The sequence below is a fragment of the Acinonyx jubatus genome, chromosome F2 (assembly GCF_027475565.1).
Source record: "Acinonyx jubatus isolate Ajub_Pintada_27869175 chromosome F2, VMU_Ajub_asm_v1.0, whole genome shotgun sequence".
Lineage (NCBI taxonomy): Eukaryota > Metazoa > Chordata > Mammalia > Carnivora > Felidae > Acinonyx > Acinonyx jubatus.
Window position 1 is genome coordinate 70,248,704 of NC_069394.1, and position 19,183 is coordinate 70,267,886.

The following is a 19,183-nucleotide window of genomic DNA, read 5'->3' on the forward strand; positions in this document are numbered from 1 at the left end:
TCAGCTCCAAGTAACATAGCCTTAGTATTCATTTAATCAAAATTAAAATATGAACTCCACTGGGAAGGTGTGGGAGGGGAAACATTCGTTTTGTCAAGGGAGGAAGAAGAAAGCTAAATCCTAAACATCTGAAACTAGAAAATTAAAAGTAGCAAATAGAAACAAGTGAAAACAAAAGGAATTTATCAACACTGCTCCAACTGAATGCCTCTGGGTGAGGAAAAAATGGAGGGAAAACGGGCTTGGGACTCCTGCTTCTCTGAGACATCATGGTATTCGTTGACTCTTCAAACTCATGCATATATGATTTTGATTCTTTTTTTAAAGTTTATTTATTTTGAGAGAGAGAGAGCACACGCAGGGAAGGGGCAGAGAGAGAGAGGGAGGGAATCCCAACGTGAGGCTCCACATGGGGCTCAGTCCCATGAACTGTGAGATCATGACCTGAGGCAAAATCAAGAGTCAGGTGCTTAAGCAACTGAGGCACACAGCCGCCCGGGATTTTGATTTTTGATAAGATCTTGACAAATGATCGGTGGACAGTCTGTCCGCAAGTGTGTGGGTTAAGAATTTTCTGTGTAATATTACCAATGCAGGATTGTCACTTTAAAACGTGACCCCTTCCTGTCGTCCTGTCAAAGCTGGGAGGTAGCCCCAAATGTCAGATGGACAAGAAAGCGACAGAGAACACAGCACGTGCCTCCCCCAGGCCACATCCCAATCTCCACGGCCCTCGCCCTGACCAGGCGCAAGAGAGGCTTTGAGGAAGTAACACAAAATGGCCTCCTGAGGATCCCAAGGGGGCAGAGGAGCTGGGGAAGGGAATCTCTCAGGAGATGAATGTCACACACGTGACAGGGGAAGTAGGCATTGCATCCCCTCTTCTCCACACCTCACACCTGCCCCTTTCTGGGTCTGGCCACTCTGCTGACTGTCCCATCTAAGCCAAGGCCTCCCCATCCTTCACGGCCCGGTACAGAGGCTCTCCCTCTATTACATTTCCCCTGACTACTCCTGTCCTCTCCGATGAAATTTTTTTTTTAACTCCTGTGGTATGCCTCACACCGTCTCAACCCTAATTATAAACTGTAGAATTGCACACTAATATTTCATGTATGGTTTCCAAGCTTTATGATAAGAACAAAGACAATACCGCCTGTCCCATCATACTGAACACGATTCAACCCATTGTATAGGTTTAAAGAGTATTTGATGATAGATTGCTAGGTGATGATACTGAAATGTGTTTATGAATTTCTATCATACCTCTTATTTCAGAAACTATGATATTTTATAGGTATGTAGATCGCTGAGAGAGAGAATTTTCTATACATAGGAACTCAGGCACCGAGCTGAGTTCATTTTCCCTTCAGTTCATGATACAACATTGTAATTGGTCAGTAAAAAACCTCCCCCTTCTTTAACTTTATTTGGATTGTTCTCCCCTTTATTCTTGATCCCCATGACCTGTCTCTTTTCCTCTCTACATCCCTCTAATGTATTAGAGGTTTACCCTTGGAAATGCACATATCTTAAAAGTAAAGGGTTTGTCTATGTACGCTTTTCTTAACTTCATTAAAATAATATCATGCTACAGATCCTGTTCTATTTTTTACTTTTTCATTTAGCACTCTTCCTTAAAAAAGGTTTCCATTGAGGGGCGCCTGGGTGGCTCCATCAGTTAAGCATCCGACTTTGACTCAGGTCATGATCTCACAGTTAGTGGGTTCGAGCCCCATGCCGGGCTCTGTGCTGACAATGTGGAGCCTGGGTCCTGTGTCAAGTCCTGTGTCTCCCTCTCTCTCTCTGCCCCTCCTCTACTCATGTTCTTTCTCTCTCTCTCTGTCTCTCTCACACATAAAATAAAACATTAAAAATGTTTTAAAAAATCGTTTCCATTGCTTCAACTACTGCATCATCTTCCACCATTAGCTTCTATCAGATTTCATCTACCCATTCCCCAAATGATGGATACCTACATCACCTCCAACTCCCTGGGACCCAAAATAAGGCCGTGAGGAACATCTGTGCACATTTATTTTCGTCTGGACCTGTGCAAGACTTTCTCTGGCATATATTGGGATAGCCGTGTTTCCAAATATAAAAATAGACAATATGGCTAAGTATTTCCTAATTGCTCTCTACAATGGTTCCATCCATCTCACTTCTACCAGCTGTAGATGAGAATTCAGTTGTGTGATTCGGAAATAGCTGTCAAACAAAATATGACAAAAATAGCTTTGGGAGCATTGTTGAGGACCTCGGCAGATAGGATTCTTATCATCTCCCCATTCTGCGCTTCTGATTCTTGGCTGTACTATTAGGGTACCACTTATCTCAGACAGTTCTTTTGATTCATATTTCAAAAGGTCCTCGAACTCGGGAAAGAAAGAAAGAGGGAGGAGAAAGGAGGCGTTAGTTAAGAACACTGAACGCACAGATTCCGAAATGGTAAACACACACACACAATTAACTAGAAGTGATATGGCTCTGAAGTTGACGTCGATTCCCTACCCACAGGGGAACTGGGGAGCCCCTTTGCTGGTGGGACTGAGCGTAATACTTGTCTTTTCCTGCCCACGTCCTCGTGTTTCATCACCCAGGTCTACCTGGTCCCAGGGCGTGAGCTCTTTTGTTTATCGTCTTCTTGCCCTGCATGGGGGGGCTACCTAACCGTGGCTCCTCTGAGACTCCTCTGCCGTCATCTCTCCTCCTCAAGTGTGTCCCGTGCCCTCCAGGTGCCCACGTTTGAGCCAGAAGATCAGACGAGTCAGGCCCCCTTTTCCCACTTTGCCTCAGCTGCCAAACTTCGAGCGCTGGGTGCAGGACCGCAGATCAGATGTGGAGACGGGGGAGTCCCCGAGAAAGGGGAGATGACCTTCTCTCCCGCTGGGCACCCAAACCCCTCCGTGTGCCCCTAGGCTTCCTTTCCCGGACTCCCACCATCTGGGGTCCACTGCTGACTTGACAGACTCCTGTTGGCCACATCTGGTTTCAGAGAAAGAAACAAGGAGCTGGAAGGCCTAAACTCACAGGCAGCACTTGGAATAGAAGCACAGCACACAATAGAAGCAGCTGCTGTTTATAGCCCTTTTTAGGGTGGCCTCAAGCTGGACCTCACACTTCCCCTCCCTGGCTTTCCCCTGTGGGGCATTGTTTTACACAGAGCATCTGGAACCTCACAATCTTGCAGCACAAAAGGAAAAAAAAAAAAAAAAGGCCACGAATCGCATGAATCTGTGAAACTCTAATGAACTCTCTTCCTTGGGAAAACTTCCCAGACTCCCTCCCGGCTTACCCCTTCGGTGAGGCAGGTCCGTACAGTCCCAGACCCCCACCTCTCCATCCATTAAATGGGAATACAAAGACCAGCCGGCCAGCTATCCAACAAAAAGGCTATCCCACGAAGTCTTTTTCTAAATTACAGCCTAGGAGGTCTGAAACACTTCCAATTTCTTAACTGGGAAATAATCGGTATGAATTCAGATGGTCAGTTCAAGAACAGAATCATGCTGCCTAGGACCTTCCCAGACCCTTCCTGCTTGGTACTGTTATCTGTGTGCCTCCTCTGACCCCAGGGCTTCTCTTTCCCGGTCCTGTCCCCATAGAAACAAGCGTGGAGCTGGCAGGCACCGAGAAGGCTCCACGCACACCATCTGACTCCTCCAGCGCCCCTGCGATACCCACTCCTGATTTCAGACGCCTGGGCTGGCTCCACTGGGCGAGGTGGCGCCTAATTACCTCCCTTCTGTTTTTTCCCTCCTCTCGTCCTCTCCCCTCCCACCCCTCAGAGGACAGCCTTTCCAAGAAATAACACACACGCGCACACCTGGCACGGTGCGATAGGGAAGCTCACCATGGATACCGGGCTACCATTCCCATTCCGGAGGGGGACTCCTGGGAATAAGTAACTATCTCTAGAATGCTACAAACTCCAGATGTGCACCGACTAGTGCCTTGAGACCCAGCTTCCTTGTCTCATTATGCCTATTTTTTCCACAAGTTTCATATATGCAGATCAAGCCTTCAGAAGGGGGAAAAAACGGGAAATGGTAATCTTCCTTTTAATATGCTACCACATGCCAGCCCCGAACAGCTGTGCACACACAACGCGATGGACTGGACATGAAATATAGCCCAGGACCATTTTTTTAAGCATTCATTCCCAGGGCTCACAAAACACATTTACTTGGAAGGAGGTCACCCAGTCTTCCTCGTGCATAAAAAGGTGGCTTTGAAATAGGTACGGCCATCTGGAAACAGCCTCTTCTACCATTGATATGTAAAATGCACATATTACACCATCTTGCTCCGAACTGTGCAGCAGGAGGCAGAGACACACAGAGGCCCATAACTGTTTAAATATACAGCCTCCGGTTCTCCGTAGTGCGTACCTTGCTCCGAGGAACCATTTGCCAGCAGTCTAGGTGACTCCGGACAGGCTGGGGAGGCGAGTTACTCATGGGGGCGTTCATCCGTGCAGGGGAGGACTGTCCAGGAGTCCAGATTTGGGAGGAGATGATCTGAACACCGTCCAGCGCTGCCCCAGCCTTGCTAATAAGAAGGACTATGTCAAGTGCATGACTGGGAGTAAATAGCAAACACCCCAGCAAAATAATGACCTCTGCTCTTTTGCTCATTAGAACCTAGCATTTGCTTCCCTCCTTAGAAGACTTAGATCCCACCTTTAATAACTGGTTTTGTCAGGCATTTAAAGGAAAAGAGCAATGGGTCCTATTTCACTAATTGATCTCCATATAGTCAGGGATAGGCTTCGGTACGTTTATTAACATTTGCTCTTTAAAATGGGCAACTTCCGCCCCCTCCAGCAAGACCCTCACTGTGCAGACCTTATCCAAATAAATTCTCGACCTCTAAGCTATTGGACTTTTGTGTTTTTCTTCCATGTTTATTTCCTGGGCTCGGTTTTCATCTCTCTTTATTTTTTTTTAATATATACAGGATATGGACAATATAAATCAGCTGCCTTAAAATTTTAAATGCCACCCCAAAGCTGAACACTCTCCCTCCAAAAAAAAAAAAAAAAAAATCCCTGAAAGAATACGGAGGTCTGGAGTCACTGAAAGGGTTAAGCTGTTAAACGCACAAATAGCAGAGCTCCCTTTACTGAGAGGAGAGAGAGCCCACTGGAAGGAGGAGATCACTCTAGGTCAGCCTGTCCTTTACATTGTGAAGAGCTAGAAAGGGGCTAATAAACCCAGCAGCCTATGGCAAAGGTAATTTATTTTATATTCCTAGTCATCACATGCAATATTTTTTGGAGGGGGAGAGCAAATATAATTCAAAGAAAGTGATAAACAGTAAAAAAAAAAAACAAAACCAAAAAACCATGATGTCTGGTGACACTTCCACCCCCAAGTTAAGAGAACACGTGCCTTTCTCTGCTTCTGTGGTGCATTTCTCATCCTGTTTGTGTGTCAACATCTTCAAAGCGCCTAAGCTGCTGGAGGATGGGGAATAGTGGCTCAGCCTAGCCTGCGGTCAGTGGTCCTTTGGCGGGGGGGGGGGGGGGGAAGATGCCGAGCCCCTGAGATAAGCAGCTCCCAGGTGTGGGCACCCACATTTCTGCACAGGCCCCTCCCAGCCCCCACCTCCCCCCCCCCCGACCCCCCCCCCCGACCCCCGGAAGACACATCCACTTGACTTATGAATCAGCTCCTGGCCGGGAGTAATTACCGAGTGGACAGCTCTCTGGCTGATTTCCTGAGCCAGTGCGGAGGACAGCTTCTCCTGGGGGCTCTGAGTGAGAAGCTGGGCCCTTTCTGCTCCTGTCTCGCACTTGCCACATTTTACGTGGATGAGGTCATTGGACTGCAGATGAGGTAACTGTGCAGCCAGCCCACGAGCTGGGAGAGGTTACCATGTGACCGTGCATGTAAACACAGAGACGTTGGGGGGGCGGGGCGGTGCCGACAGCTGGTCTCTGCTCCTGGCTGCGGAGGAGCTGCAGGGCTCTGGGAACCTGTCCCAGCTCTTAAAGGAGCCAAATGGCTGCGTGAGCTGGGGTCACCCCCAACTTGGACGTGGGCCTCAGGGCACAGCGACATGAAGGAGCACTGGCTGCTCCCGGGACAGGTTGGGGTGGGGGGCATCGATAAGTAGATAACACTGCCCCTTAAAAGAGGAGCCTCCCAAAGTGGAGAGACACTGCAGACTGAGGAGCGTGTGGGGTTCCTCTGGTTCAGCTCTAAAGCCCTCTACCCCCCGGCTGGCAAAGGTGGGTCCACCATTTGGACATCCAGTCACATGTTCTAACAGTCTCTAAGTTAGAAACACGGCTGGAAAACAAGCATTTTTTTTTTTAAACCCATATAGAAATACATTTGTGGAAGCTCTTCTCTGCTACAGAATGACAGAGTGCGTTTCCAGATGTGGAGTATCCTGCTCAGGTGTTACAGGGTCCCATGACTCTCAAGTCAGATTAGCCAAGTCCTGCATCTGTCCCATGCATTCCACAGCTTCTCCTTTTTTATTGACCTCCACGTGTACCAAACTACATGGTCCCATGTTCTGTATCAAACACCAGGAATTCGTAGGAAACAAGAGATTGGTCTTCCCCTCCACCCCCAGGCACTCACACACCAGCAGACAATTAATGTTACCACACACTAGCAATAATCTATGAATGACTTCCAGAGAGGGGGTGCATGTGTGCAGGGCACCTGTGGGAGCCATGAAAACAGAGGGCATCTCAAGGACAACCGGAGAGCCTCATTAAGCCGAGACCAGAAGAGTGAGAGTCACCATGCAAGTCACAGCAGGAACAGAGATGCACTTCTGGGCATGTCACATGTCTTATAACAATCTAGGAGGTTAAGTTCACCATGATCCCCATTCTACAGATGCCCACACAGCTTAAGAAAAGTTAGGTAACGGCCCAAGGAAGTGGCAGAAGCAGGATCGAACCAAGGGGTGGGACCCCCGGCCGGCATTCTCTAATTCCCCTGTGTCAGGCACAGTCGAGGGAACACCAAAACAAGCAGATGCTCACAGCCAAGTGTGAGGCCCATAACCTGCCGGCAACACAAGCAGCTGAACTCACAGGAGGAACCGGAGGACCCCAGTAGAAGAGAGCAAGGTGATGGGGGGAACATTCTGGAAAGAGAAAGCAGCAAATGTGTAGGCTCAGGTGTGTGCACAGTCACGCAAGCAGGCATACACACATCCGTGAGAGAGAGAGAAAAAGAGAGGGACTTTGTCAGCCACACCACATTAAAGAATTTGAACTTTTTCCTGGGCCATGGGAAGCCACTGACAGACTTTAGACGGATTAATGAGATGATCAGATTTGTTTGTTTGAAATGTTGCTCTGGCTGCAGCGTGCACAATGGATAGGAAGGCAGTGAAGGGTTGGAAGAAGCCAAGTCGAGAAATGACGGCCAGGACCGAGGAGGAGCAGGGGGCGTACAACCAATGTCGGGAATTGCATTCTGCCCAGGAGGCAAGGTCGGCAGAGCTTGGTGACTGGATGTGGGGTGTCGTGTGGGTGCAAGCGAGGAAGATGTTTTCTGACGGAGCAGCAGGATGTGGAAGATCAGGTTTAGATATGTTCATTAGGCACTCAGACGTGCAGCTCTCGGGCTCAGGAACCAGATCTGCTCTGAAGATAAAGTTTTAGGAGTCACCAATATATACAAAGCAATTGGACTGTGGGAGTTGCAACATGACTGCGATGTTACTAATACCCCATGTCTTTAACAGGAGTCTTTTTGATACTTATAGTAAGGCACGTTCTCGCCCACTGGAATAGAAGCTGCATGAGGACAGGGACGCGTCTTGCCTTGCTCTGCAATTGTTCTCCAATGAGTGGCAGTAAATATCCCATAAATATTGTGCAATAAAAGAACTTTCTAAAATAAGTTACAAAAATAAGCCAGGAAGGGAGTTTTTTAGTTTTTTGGTGTACCAAAGACTTCAAAATTTGAATTTCCCTCAGTGCCCTCGAGACACATTACGTGAGATAAGGAAACAAGCATGGTCCTTCCTGCCTTCTTCAGCTGCTGCGCACACTTCTGCAGCGTCACGGTTTATAACATTTATCTTCTGTCCTTGACTCAATTGTAGTTTTTCTTGCTTTGTTCATGAAGGTTGCGTCTAAATTTTTAAACCCGAAAACAACATCTATAATAAAACTGTTATTGCACACGGGCACCTGCGTGGCTCAGTCGGTTAAGCATCTGACTCTTGATCTTGGCTCAGGTCATGATCTCGCAGATCCTGGGTTCGAGCCCCACAACCAGTTCGCCACGGACAGCTCAGAGCCTGCTTGGGATTCTGTCTCTCCTTCTGTCTCCCCCTCTCACCTGCTTGTGCTCTCTACCTCAAGATAAGTAAATAGACTTTAAAAACAATACTATTATTGCATAAATATCGCCGACTACAGCACTGAGAATTGTGACTGCGCTCATAAAAAAAAGCCAGTGTAGCAACTGGACCGAAGGCTACTAACTAACTCTGTGCTGCCCAAAGAAGGATGTTCCACACGTCAAGATCAAACGAGCTCTCTTCTCTTGAATGACATCAGCTGCTCTGAATCGTGCCGCGTCTCAGCTTGCTCCATATTTAAACTATAAATTTCTTATAAAATGTTTATTTTTTCTCACAATTTCTATTACCTTTCTTGTCTTGTGATTAACAGGAGACGTATGTGCTTGTCTTATCATGAAAATCTTCTAGGTTCTTAATCATCCAGTGTCTGTGATAGAAAGCCCTTTCTTAGGGAAGCCGTTCTTTATTGGGCCCTATGCTTACCTAGACTCATTGGGACCAACTGCTTTCTAAGACTGCCACTCAACCATCATCCTAGGGCCACTTTTCATTATATTCCTGGGTTAATTCTACCATTTCTCAGATTCCCACTTTTTTTTCCTTTGGGACTTTTTTGTGTCAATTTTGCTATCATTATATCTCAGCCACATTGGCATCCTCTCTGCCCCCAGAAAATACCCAAACTGCTCCTACTTTATGGCCTCTGCACGGCTCTTGCCCTGTGTTGAACGGTCCTCCCTCATCCCCTGCCTGAGATCCTTCTAGAGCTTGTTCCTTGTACGACCCGACTCAGGTTTCAATGTTACCCGTCACTGAGCCCCGCCCCCCACCCCCCACTCTAAACAAACAAATAAAAACAACCTGCCAGCCATACTCCATTAAGACTGCTTCTTTTATTTTCAACATAGCACTCTCACTTCCTGATATTTTCTGGTTTTATTCACTTATTTATTACCTGTTCCTCTCCATTAAAATGCCAGGTCCAAGAGAGCAGGATTTTCTTTTGTCTCATCTGCTGGGAAACCTTGGCCCCTACAGCAGTGACAGACATGGTTGAAAGAATTTGTGGAAGGCCACATCCATATACAACACCCAACTTTCTTCTACGCGGTCATCTGACATGGTAGACGAGAGGCCAGAACCTCAACTCTTAACTCTTCTGAAATCTTGCTAACTGAAGCTATAAGCTCTCAGATGGAACCGGAGCTATAAATCAGTGCAACAAGCTGCTAGAGGACTCGGGGAGATGTTTCAAGAAAAATAGATGGTGGTCACAGCCAACTCACCGGCTTTTTTTCAGGTGAGAGCGTATGTAAGCTAAAGGGGAGAGACAAGTTGTTGGGTTTGCTCTCGGAAATACAGAAGACTAGATATGGTGAAAATCCTTCCACTGCAAAACCCTGATGCGTTGGATGAACTGTGATAGTAAACAAATTGATGAACTCTCCAGATAATAAGGGAAATTCCCGTATTTAACATAAAGTAAGATAAGACAAAACAAAATAAGCCATGAACAAACAAGTAAGAGGTTCAAAAGCTGGGGCTGCCGGGGAAACAAATGCCAACACAGGGACTCTAAAGCAGAGGTTGGCAAACTACAGTATGCAGGCGAACCACCTGCTTTTGTAAATAGTTTTTTTTTTTAAGTTTATTTTATTATTTATTTTGAGAGAGGGCACAAGCAGGGAGGGGCAAAGGGAGAAGGAGAGAGAATCCCAAGCAGGCTCTGCGCTGTCAGCACAGAGCCCGATGCTGGGCTTGATCTCACAAACCATGAGATCATGACCTGAGCCGAAATCAAGAGTCAGACACTCAACCAACTGAGCCACCCAGGAGCCCCTTTTGTAAATAGTTTTATTGACAAATGGCCACGCCTATTTACTTATGTATCCAGCAGAGTTCAGTAGTTGCAACAGAGACCATATGGCTTGTAAGCCTAAAATATTTCTTATCTGATCCTTTAAGAAAACCTTCAATGGTTGTGCAGGGAAATGGGGTCTTTGGGCCTGCGCAAAATAGAGATGAACTTGAGTCTCAGATAAGCTTGTACCTTCAAAGGAGCTTATGGTCCAGGAAAAGGGTGGACCAGAAAAACATGACTCCTGGCAAAATAAGTCAGAAGGAAATCTATTCCTTCCATAGGTCCAGGTGGATCATATTATCAATAATAGTAATAATAATAATAATAAAAGACTAATAATGGTTTCTCTGGGAATGTGTAACTATGTGCTCCTGTCCCATGAATCTCAGGTTCAATATTTCATTACCCACCTAATCTTGAAAATCCCAAACAAAGAAAACAAGTTAAAGCAATCCCCATTTGGTAACACCTGTGTGCCTGGCAGATGAAAATGCAAATCCACGCCAGAGCAAAGCCTTCTTAACCCAGTCATGTGAGGATCCTCACAGCTTATGTTCAATGAAATATGTTAAAAAAAATTTTTTTTAATGTTTATATATTTTTAAGAGAGAGAGACAGACAAAGCACGAATTGGGGAGGAGCAGAGAGAGGAGGAGACACAGAATCCAAAGCAGGCTCCAGGCTCCGAGGTGTCAGCACAGAGCCTGAGGCGGGGCTTGAACCCACGAACCATGAGATCATGACCTGAGCCAATGTCGGACATTTAACCAACTGAGCCACCAAGGTGCCCCTATTAAATATGTTTTTAAAAAGAGAAAAAAAATTTACCAAACCACAAAGTAACCAACCACCATAAGTGAGAGTCAGCAAAAGCAACAAGCATGATTTAAACCTCCAAAACTTCAATACTGGAATTATCAGGTATAGAACATAAAAGAACTATGTATGAAATGTTGAAAGAAATATATGATAGAAAAGGAACAAGGAAAAGAGGGCTATCAAAAGTGACCAAAAAAAGATTTGACAAAGAACGAAACAGAACTTGTAGAAATTGAAATTTAAAAAATATACAATTAGGGGCACCTGGGTGGCTCAGTCGGTTAAGCGTCTGACTTTAGCTCAGGTCGTGATCTCACGGTTCATGAGTTCAAGCCCTGCATCGGGCTCTGCACTGACAGCTCAGAGCCTGGAGCCTGCTTCAGATTCTGTGTCTCCTTCTCTCTCTGCCCCTCCCCCACTTGTGCTCTGTCTCTCTCTGTCTCCCAAAAATAAATAAATGTAAAAAATATATATATATGTATATATATAATTAAAGCTACATATATTAAAATGTGTGTGTGTGTGTGTGTGTGTGTGTGTACTAACGGATAGGTGAACCAGGCAAATAGACGTGAGGGAAGATAGGATTAGTAAACTGAAGACAGAGCCAAAATAAATAAATAAATAAATAAATACTTAGAATGCAGCATAAAAAAGATAAGAAAATAGAAAACAGAACAAGAAAGAGAGGAAAGAATAAGCCTTTCTAACATAGTTCCAGAGTTACACAAGAAAGAAGAAAAGGAATGAAAGACAGAAACCTTGTTTGAAGAGATAATAGCTAAGAAAATGCCAGATCTAATGAAAACCATGAGTCGTCAGGGAAGGGAAGTATAATACATCTGAAGCAGGGTAAATTTTTGCTCAACGATCACACACACCGGGCACACCGTGTGAAACTGCAAAGCACCAAAGCTGAAGAGAAAATCTTGAAAGCAACAAGAAGGAAAGGACAGCTTACCTACCGCAGAGTGACTGTGGTCTGACAGTGGACTTACAACGGAAACAATGAAGCCAAAAGACAGTTGAACCATGTTTTCAAAAGATGGAAAGAAAGAACTGTCAATCTAGAACTGTGTTCTCAGAAATAGTATCTTTCAAGAATGATATGGAAACAAAAAACTGGTGGCCAAACAAAACGAATATAGTTTACAATTTACAGACTCATCAAGGGAGCATCTAAAGGGACCAAATGAGGGGCGCCTGGGTGGCGCAGTTGGTTAAGCGTCCGATTTCAGCCAGGTCACGATCTCGCGGTCCGTGAGTTCGAGCCCCGCATCAGGCTCTGGGCTGATGGCTCGGAGCCTGGAGCCTGTTTCCGATTCTGTGTCTCCCTCTCTCTCTGCCCCTCCCCTGTTCATGCTCTGTCTCTCCCTGTCCCAAAAATAAATAAACGTTGAAAATAAAATAAAATAAAATAAAGGGACCAAATGAGAGGTGCCTGCGTGGCTCAGAAAGTTAGGCGTCTGACTCTCGACTTCAGGTCATGATCTCACATCATGGTTCATGAGTTCAAGCCCTGCATTGGGCTCTGTGCTGAGAGCATGGAGCCTACCTGGGATTCCCTCTCTCCCACTCTCACTGCCCCTCGCCCATGCTTGCTCTCTCTCTCTCTCTCTCTCTCTCTCAAAAATAAATAAATAAACTTTAGAAGAACAAAATGATCCTAAAAGAAAGCTCTGGAATAGAACAAGAAATGCTGAGTTGAATTGCTTGGGAAGATAGAGAGGATTTTCAGACCAGAGAAGAAAGGGTAACAAGAAAGCTGGCCAAAACAAGAAACGATTTGTGGGAGTCAAAATGAATGTCTCATAGGATGTTTTATTATGTTTTTGCAGTGTGGAATATATTGTGAATTCTTCGTTTTGAATTTCTACCGTATCTTCATTACAATACACCTCTCTCTTAAGTATTGTGTAGCACTGAATTTCTCTCTCAAGATAGGATTAGGAGCCAGATATATGCTCAACCTGTGAGCAAGGCAGGAACAGGGTTACTTATACATGAAGTGTTGGTAGGGGAGAGGGCACTCTAGATGTGGTCCGAGCTCCGATGACCTCGACCTGAGTATTTTCTGGAAGAATCTAATGGTATTATTTCCCACAGTGCACTATCGTGGCTTTTTTCTCCATACCACTCATTATGAGCACAAGATATTACTTACCAGGCTGGAGTGTGGAGTAAAGGAAGCATCCTTCTTATCTTAAAAGTTAGGGCAGCACCCCCATTTTCACCCCACTCAGTCCTCAGTGTTGATGACGGGCTCTAAGCACGACCTTAAGGGAGAAGGGAAATCAGAAAAGTCACATTTACTGAGTACGCACATGACCAGGCACTGTGTGCCACTCTTAACCCATGTTCTGTCATGTAGCCCTCAAATATAAAGCCTATCTGGTCTACAAGACACGGGTGGCCATTACATGAGGGCACAGGGGTGTGGAGAAGGGTGCAGCCACAGTGAGCTAGGCCCTATGGATTTGGAAATAAATTTGCACCTAATAATTACATTATAAAATCAATACATAATGGATGAGATCAATGATCTAAGAAGGCTTCTAAATAGTGGCAACCAGACTGTTGCCTAAATCAGGAGTCAACAAACTACGGTCTGTAGGCCGAACCCAGCTACCTATCTGGAACACAGTCATGCTCGTTCATTTACAAGTGATCTCTGCTCTTGTCCCGTGACGGCAGAGTTGACGCATTGTCACAGAGACGGCAGGCAAGGAACGAGTAAGCAGCGAGGAAAGAGGACGGGAGTGTTATTTCAGAGGAAATAGTGCCCACATGGCAACGAGGGTCCCCCAATATGTGATGTAGGTGTCCCAAGCCCCCACCTTCCCCTGCTGCTTCTGTTCCCTTTCCTTTCTGTCCAAAATATCTGCGATCAGGTTCTTCATAGAAAGTGTTTGTCAACCCTCAGCCTAACTAACAGCATTAACATATTTAGAGAAAAAAAATAATCAGAAAGGTCAGTGAATGTTTAAGAAATCAAGAAAACTGAGAAAGCTTTAAAAATCAAGAAAACTAAATCAAAAAAATTAAAAATCAAGGGATGCCTGGGTGGCGCAGTCAGTTGAGCGTCTGACTTCGGCTCAGGTCATGATCTCACAGCTTTTGAGTTCAAGTCCCACGTCGGACTCTGTGCTGACAGCTCAGAGCCTGGAACCTGCTTTGGATTCTGTGTCTCCTTCTCTCTCTACCCCTAACCCACTGGCATTCTGTCTCTGTCTCTCTCAAAAATAAAGAAAACGTTTTAAAAAATTAAAAATCAAGAAAAAAAATAAAGGAAATTAAAGCCAGATGTGCCCCTGCAAATACTACCTTACGACATTAGCTTGATGAAGGTCCAGGGTTAGCAAGTCCTGGTAAGACCTGTGGCGAAATGGATGCATCAGGTTAAAATAGCATATCAGTAGTTGTTACAGCACCTTTTATCGAGCACCTCTGTATGCCAGGCATTGTACTTAAGCGCTTTACGTACATTATTTAACGTAATACACAAAGCAAAACTATTAATGAGTGGGTGCTGTCTCCATTTTAGAGGTGAAAAAATATGAGGTTCAGAGAGGTGAAGTGACTTTCCCAAGTCTCCACTGTAAGTTGAAAAGCCCAAGTCTTGCACCTCCTGCCTCCAAAGCTCCTAGCCACTATCTTATACAGTCATTAATATTCTACCGTTATACCCAACAAGGAAATGTCGATTTGGTTAGCCCTACATCTGCAGCACCTAGCCCAAAGCCTAGCACGTCTTAGGTGATCGGACGTCTTTTGTCAAATATGTGAAAATCTCATGCTCACCCACCAAGGTTTTTATTACAGTTTGGCTTCCCATGTAGTTGCTTACATGGGAAGAGTGAATCAAACGGAGAATTCAAGTCCTTGTGCCTCTTGCCAGCTCACTGTACCCCACTATCAAGCAAAATGCATGCAGTTTCATTTCTAATGAGTCATTTATGAAGTTGGTTAGTGGAAGTCAATCCCTGAGCCACAGGGCCTGTCCGCGCATCAGCACCCGCGGACCTCCAGGGACTGGCCAGAAGACAGCCCGTCTCCTTGTGTATTGCTGTGAGCTCTCAACAGGGGGACTAAGAAACAAAAGACTCAACCGCCAAGGCCACCTCGAGAATAGGAGCAAAGCTGGGATTCAAAACCCGATCTTTCTGACTCCAGATCCAGTGCTGTTCCTTCTTCTGCCACATCTTCTCTTTTGTATGACAAAATGTTTACAATCTTTCATTTTCTTTAACAACTCAAGAAATCCAAATTTATTTTAGGAAAAAATCAACATAATAAATGAGGAAAAAGAAAAAAAATACACATAATCCCTCTCGCAGAGATGATCTATTAATATTCTAGGTATATTTTTCCAGATTTTTTCTTACACATGCATATTTTAACCAAAAATGCAATTGTACTGTCTTATAATCTGCTTTGGCCTCTAATAGAGTGTGAATATTTTATGACAATCTAGATGTACACATAATCATTTTTAATGTTGTCATCTTGTATTGTATTGATTATATTGTATTTATTGTATTGATTGTATTGATGTGCCAAAATTTAGTTAACAAAAATCTCACTGTCAGATACTGAGTTTGTCTTGGTTTTTTGAGCTTATAATCTAACGCGTCTACTTTATTCTAAGCAATTCCCCCAACTCTAACCCTCGTCTTCACCTGACCTCTGTCTCAGAGGCTGCTGTGAAATCCTACAGCATCAGTGTATTAGCAGTGATAATCACAACACCTCCGTTTCTGAGTCCAGAATTGATGCGAAGTAGACACAGATGTTCCAAACAGCATCTTTATTACTGGCGAGTCGGAATTGAACACCACCGTTTAGTGATGGCCCCGATGGGTCTTCCTAATGGAAGACCAAGTCTAGACCTGAAGACAGCCCAAACCACGGCCTCGTACCCTCCACATGACAAGCACACAGCAAGCAGCAGGCCTGGCCTCTCAGCCCTAGAGCAGGGAGGGCATGGAACATGCCAGAAAATCTTCAAGAGTGGAAAAGCGCTAAGATGCCATGCTGGCTTCTCTCAGTCTCACCAATCAGATCAAAACCTCCCACACCCAGGCTGAGGTAAGGATGAGGAAGGCCTGAGGGAAGAGGCTGGGAAAGGATGAGGAAGGCCTAAGGGAAGAGGCTGGGAAGATCATTCCAGCACAAGTGCCCACATTTGATGATACATAGACGCCAACGCCCGCCTCTCCTCCTGCTGCCTCCTCTTCATCTTTCTCTTCCCTGCCCTCAATTCTGAGGTGGGGATCGCTCCCCATGGCTTTCCCATATATCACAAGCCTGTTAGAAGGCCATAACCACAAAACTAAGCATTTGCTTTGACCACGGCCACTGTCTCAGCCCTGGTCAGAATCATCAGTCTGCAGAAGGCACATGGTTTTGTCTGGACATGAGTCATTCTTAGTAATCCTAAGAGCGGAGGAACTCTGCAGGAGCCCGGTTCTCTCCTGTGAACTGAGGCACAGAGGTCCCTGCCTCCGTCCCTTCGAAGCGGATTCCAAAACGTTCTGACCGCCTTTGAAGCTCCACAGGCCCTGCGGCTCCGCGGCCCCCTGCGCTCTCCAGGAGACCACAAAGACGCCCACCCTGAATTTGTACTCCAGCTGCCTCGTCTGAGACAACAAGCGTGGTCAGCGGGTCCAATCCTTGCTTGTGGCCTTGGACAAGGCACGTGGATGTGAACCATGGCGTCCTCATCTGCAAAATGTGGCCAACAAGCCCCTTTGGGAGACCTTCGAAGCTGGCATGGCAGGCGGGCCCACCCCTGCAGGCTTCCCCAGTCACTCCCAGGTGCCCCTGCTTCTTTCCCCCTCTTTATTTGCATATGCAGGTCCCCTGTGGCACTTTCACACCCTTATCTCCACTCCCGCCTGCCTCACCTGTCCAGAAAGGTCCTCCAGGGCAGGGAGCTTGAGTCTTTGTTCCCCATCTCCCGGACTCAGTGCCTGGCACGTTGACCTGCCTCCAAGGACCAGTAAGGGGAACGGGAAAGGGGAATGTGTTCAAACCACGGCAATCTGAGTTCTGGAAATCCATGAGCTTTATCCCTGTTAGTGTCTCTAACTCTCCAAGCACAAAAATCTTACCTCTTAGACTGAAAACTGCCCCTTCAGGGTACGGGGACACAAACCATGGCAACTCAGCAGGAAGCTTTGTGTGTGCGGCCCCCGCTGTTGCTTGATCAGCAGCTCTCTGCCCGGATTACCGAGAATCTGGAGCGGGAGTGTCTGCCCTGGAGCCCCGGGTCATGTGTGTGCACAATCAGTAGCCTCTCCAATACAAACAACCCTGGAAAGACAATACCAGTTTGTTCCAAAGAGAGAGGAATTCTAAGCAGTTGCCATTTCCTGGATGACTGCGTATTCTTTACCCTGGAAACATGAACGGTCTGAACAGAATTTATTCAAAAACATCTTTCCCCCTCGTTTCAAATTGAGGGGGTCAGCGTTACCTCTGACCAGTTCTTGATGGCGATATTGGAAACAGGGAGGCTTCTGTTTGATGTCTCAGTACTACCCCTCCAAGGAGTATGCAAATTCAAGCATAAAAACCAGAAATGGGAGTACACAGAAGAAGGCCGAACACATGCATGGTTTCCCAGGCGAACTGTAGGTATAATTACTACCACTGATCAGTCTCATTGTGCAAATGATTTTGCATGTAACATGCAGACTTTAAAAAAAAAAAAAAAAAACTTGAATATCAGGCTAAGGAGGAAAAACACTGTGGCCTTTTATAGTAAGGGAAAGTGTGTCCCTAAGGAAATAATGAAGGCCCCAGTTGCTCAAATCTTACAAAAGAGACTGTACAAAGCTCTCCCGAAAATACTGTGGGGAATAATTCTGTTAGCTGGGGAATTGGCTAGATGATCTAATAGGCCTTTGCCCTCACTCTAATTTCTATGATTCATGTGTGACTTATTTAATTGTTACCATCTATTGCAGATATATAAAAGAATGCTTTTATTCTAAAAAAAAAAAAATCTAAATTCAAATCATCTTTAATATCACACTAAGTTCTTACTCCCGTCACCCTTCAGAACATTGACATATTAACTTTTTGACCTACCCTGAACCCTCCTGCTACCTCCCAGGATACAAAAAGTACATCTGCTGTGCCTCGGGGTGTAACGGGGAGCCCCCATCCCACAGCACATTGAAAACAGGTTCGGGAGAACTAAGGGTTAAGTGAATTCCCCCAGGAATTCCAATCTGTTGCAGGCTGCTAATTCAGAAGCTGCCTGGGGCCTAGGTGTAACCACAGCTAGGAAAACAATGCCTAACTGCCTTATCCTCCACAGCATTTAGCATTTATCATGGTCAGAAAACCACCTGTTACTTGGGAGAGATTCAAAAGAATCCTGAGCCATAATTAAAGCAATAATGAATAAAAACATATTGTGAATCACTACCCAAACCCCAGGCAGATGTGTTATTTAACTGTGGGCTTGATCTGTGCTATTAATTTGGAATTAAAAATAACAGACAAGAGAACATACACCAAACCAAGACCCTGCCTGCCCTGGGTTTTGTTTTCTTTCAAGCCCTTGACAGTTGTGGTTAGTAACCCATAACAAGCAGAGCTGTTCTGGCAAACCTGAGGGGTGTCTGGCAGCTGACAGCCAATCAGAATCCAAGGAACCACTGGATCCCTGTGACTGCCCAATGCGATTGGAAGAGGTGGGCAGGCGGCAGGTTTGGGGTGAGGGAAGAGGGCTTTCCATCCTCCCACACTGCTGAGGGCTCCCTTATTCAGGGGCCTTTAACCCCACCCAAGGCAACAGCAGATCCTGTACCCCCAGAGGAACACACACCTGCCTACTCAGATCCCACCAGGAGATGCGCCAGGAATTTCACTGGGAAACATCTGAAAACACATTTCTCCAGCTGTCAGCAGCACGGCAATTAAACACAGAAACTGACATGGAGGGGTCAGTGACAGGGAGGGGTCAGTGTGTACTTGCAAGTTCTGTTTGGCAGCTATTGGTTTGCTTTGAAGACTTTGATTCCATCTCTTGAAGCTCCTGCGAAATCTTCCGAGAGAAACGTGCTCCGGAGAGGGTGAAGCGAAGGGCAGTGGGGGTGGGAAGTTCAGAAAAGAGGGGCAAAGCAATTTTGTGGCACGCGGGTGTTCCTAACTTTGTATTAAAGATTACTCTTAGAAGAATTCAGAATTTGGTTGACAGAT

At 45.7% G+C, this 19,183-nt stretch overlaps 1 long non-coding RNA gene across 1 annotated transcript; it reads right to left on the reverse strand.

Annotated features, from left to right (window-relative positions):
* Window positions 1-5,680: 5,680 nt before the first annotated feature.
* On the reverse strand, window positions 5,681-17,296 carry LOC113594751 (uncharacterized). Its single transcript, XR_003415189.2, has 4 exons — window positions 17,083-17,296; window positions 13,134-13,245; window positions 9,245-9,321; window positions 5,681-7,621 (listed from the first exon to the last, which is right to left on the reverse strand). It is a non-coding gene; the product is annotated as an uncharacterized LOC113594751 (long non-coding RNA).
* Window positions 17,297-19,183: the final 1,887 nt, after the last annotated feature.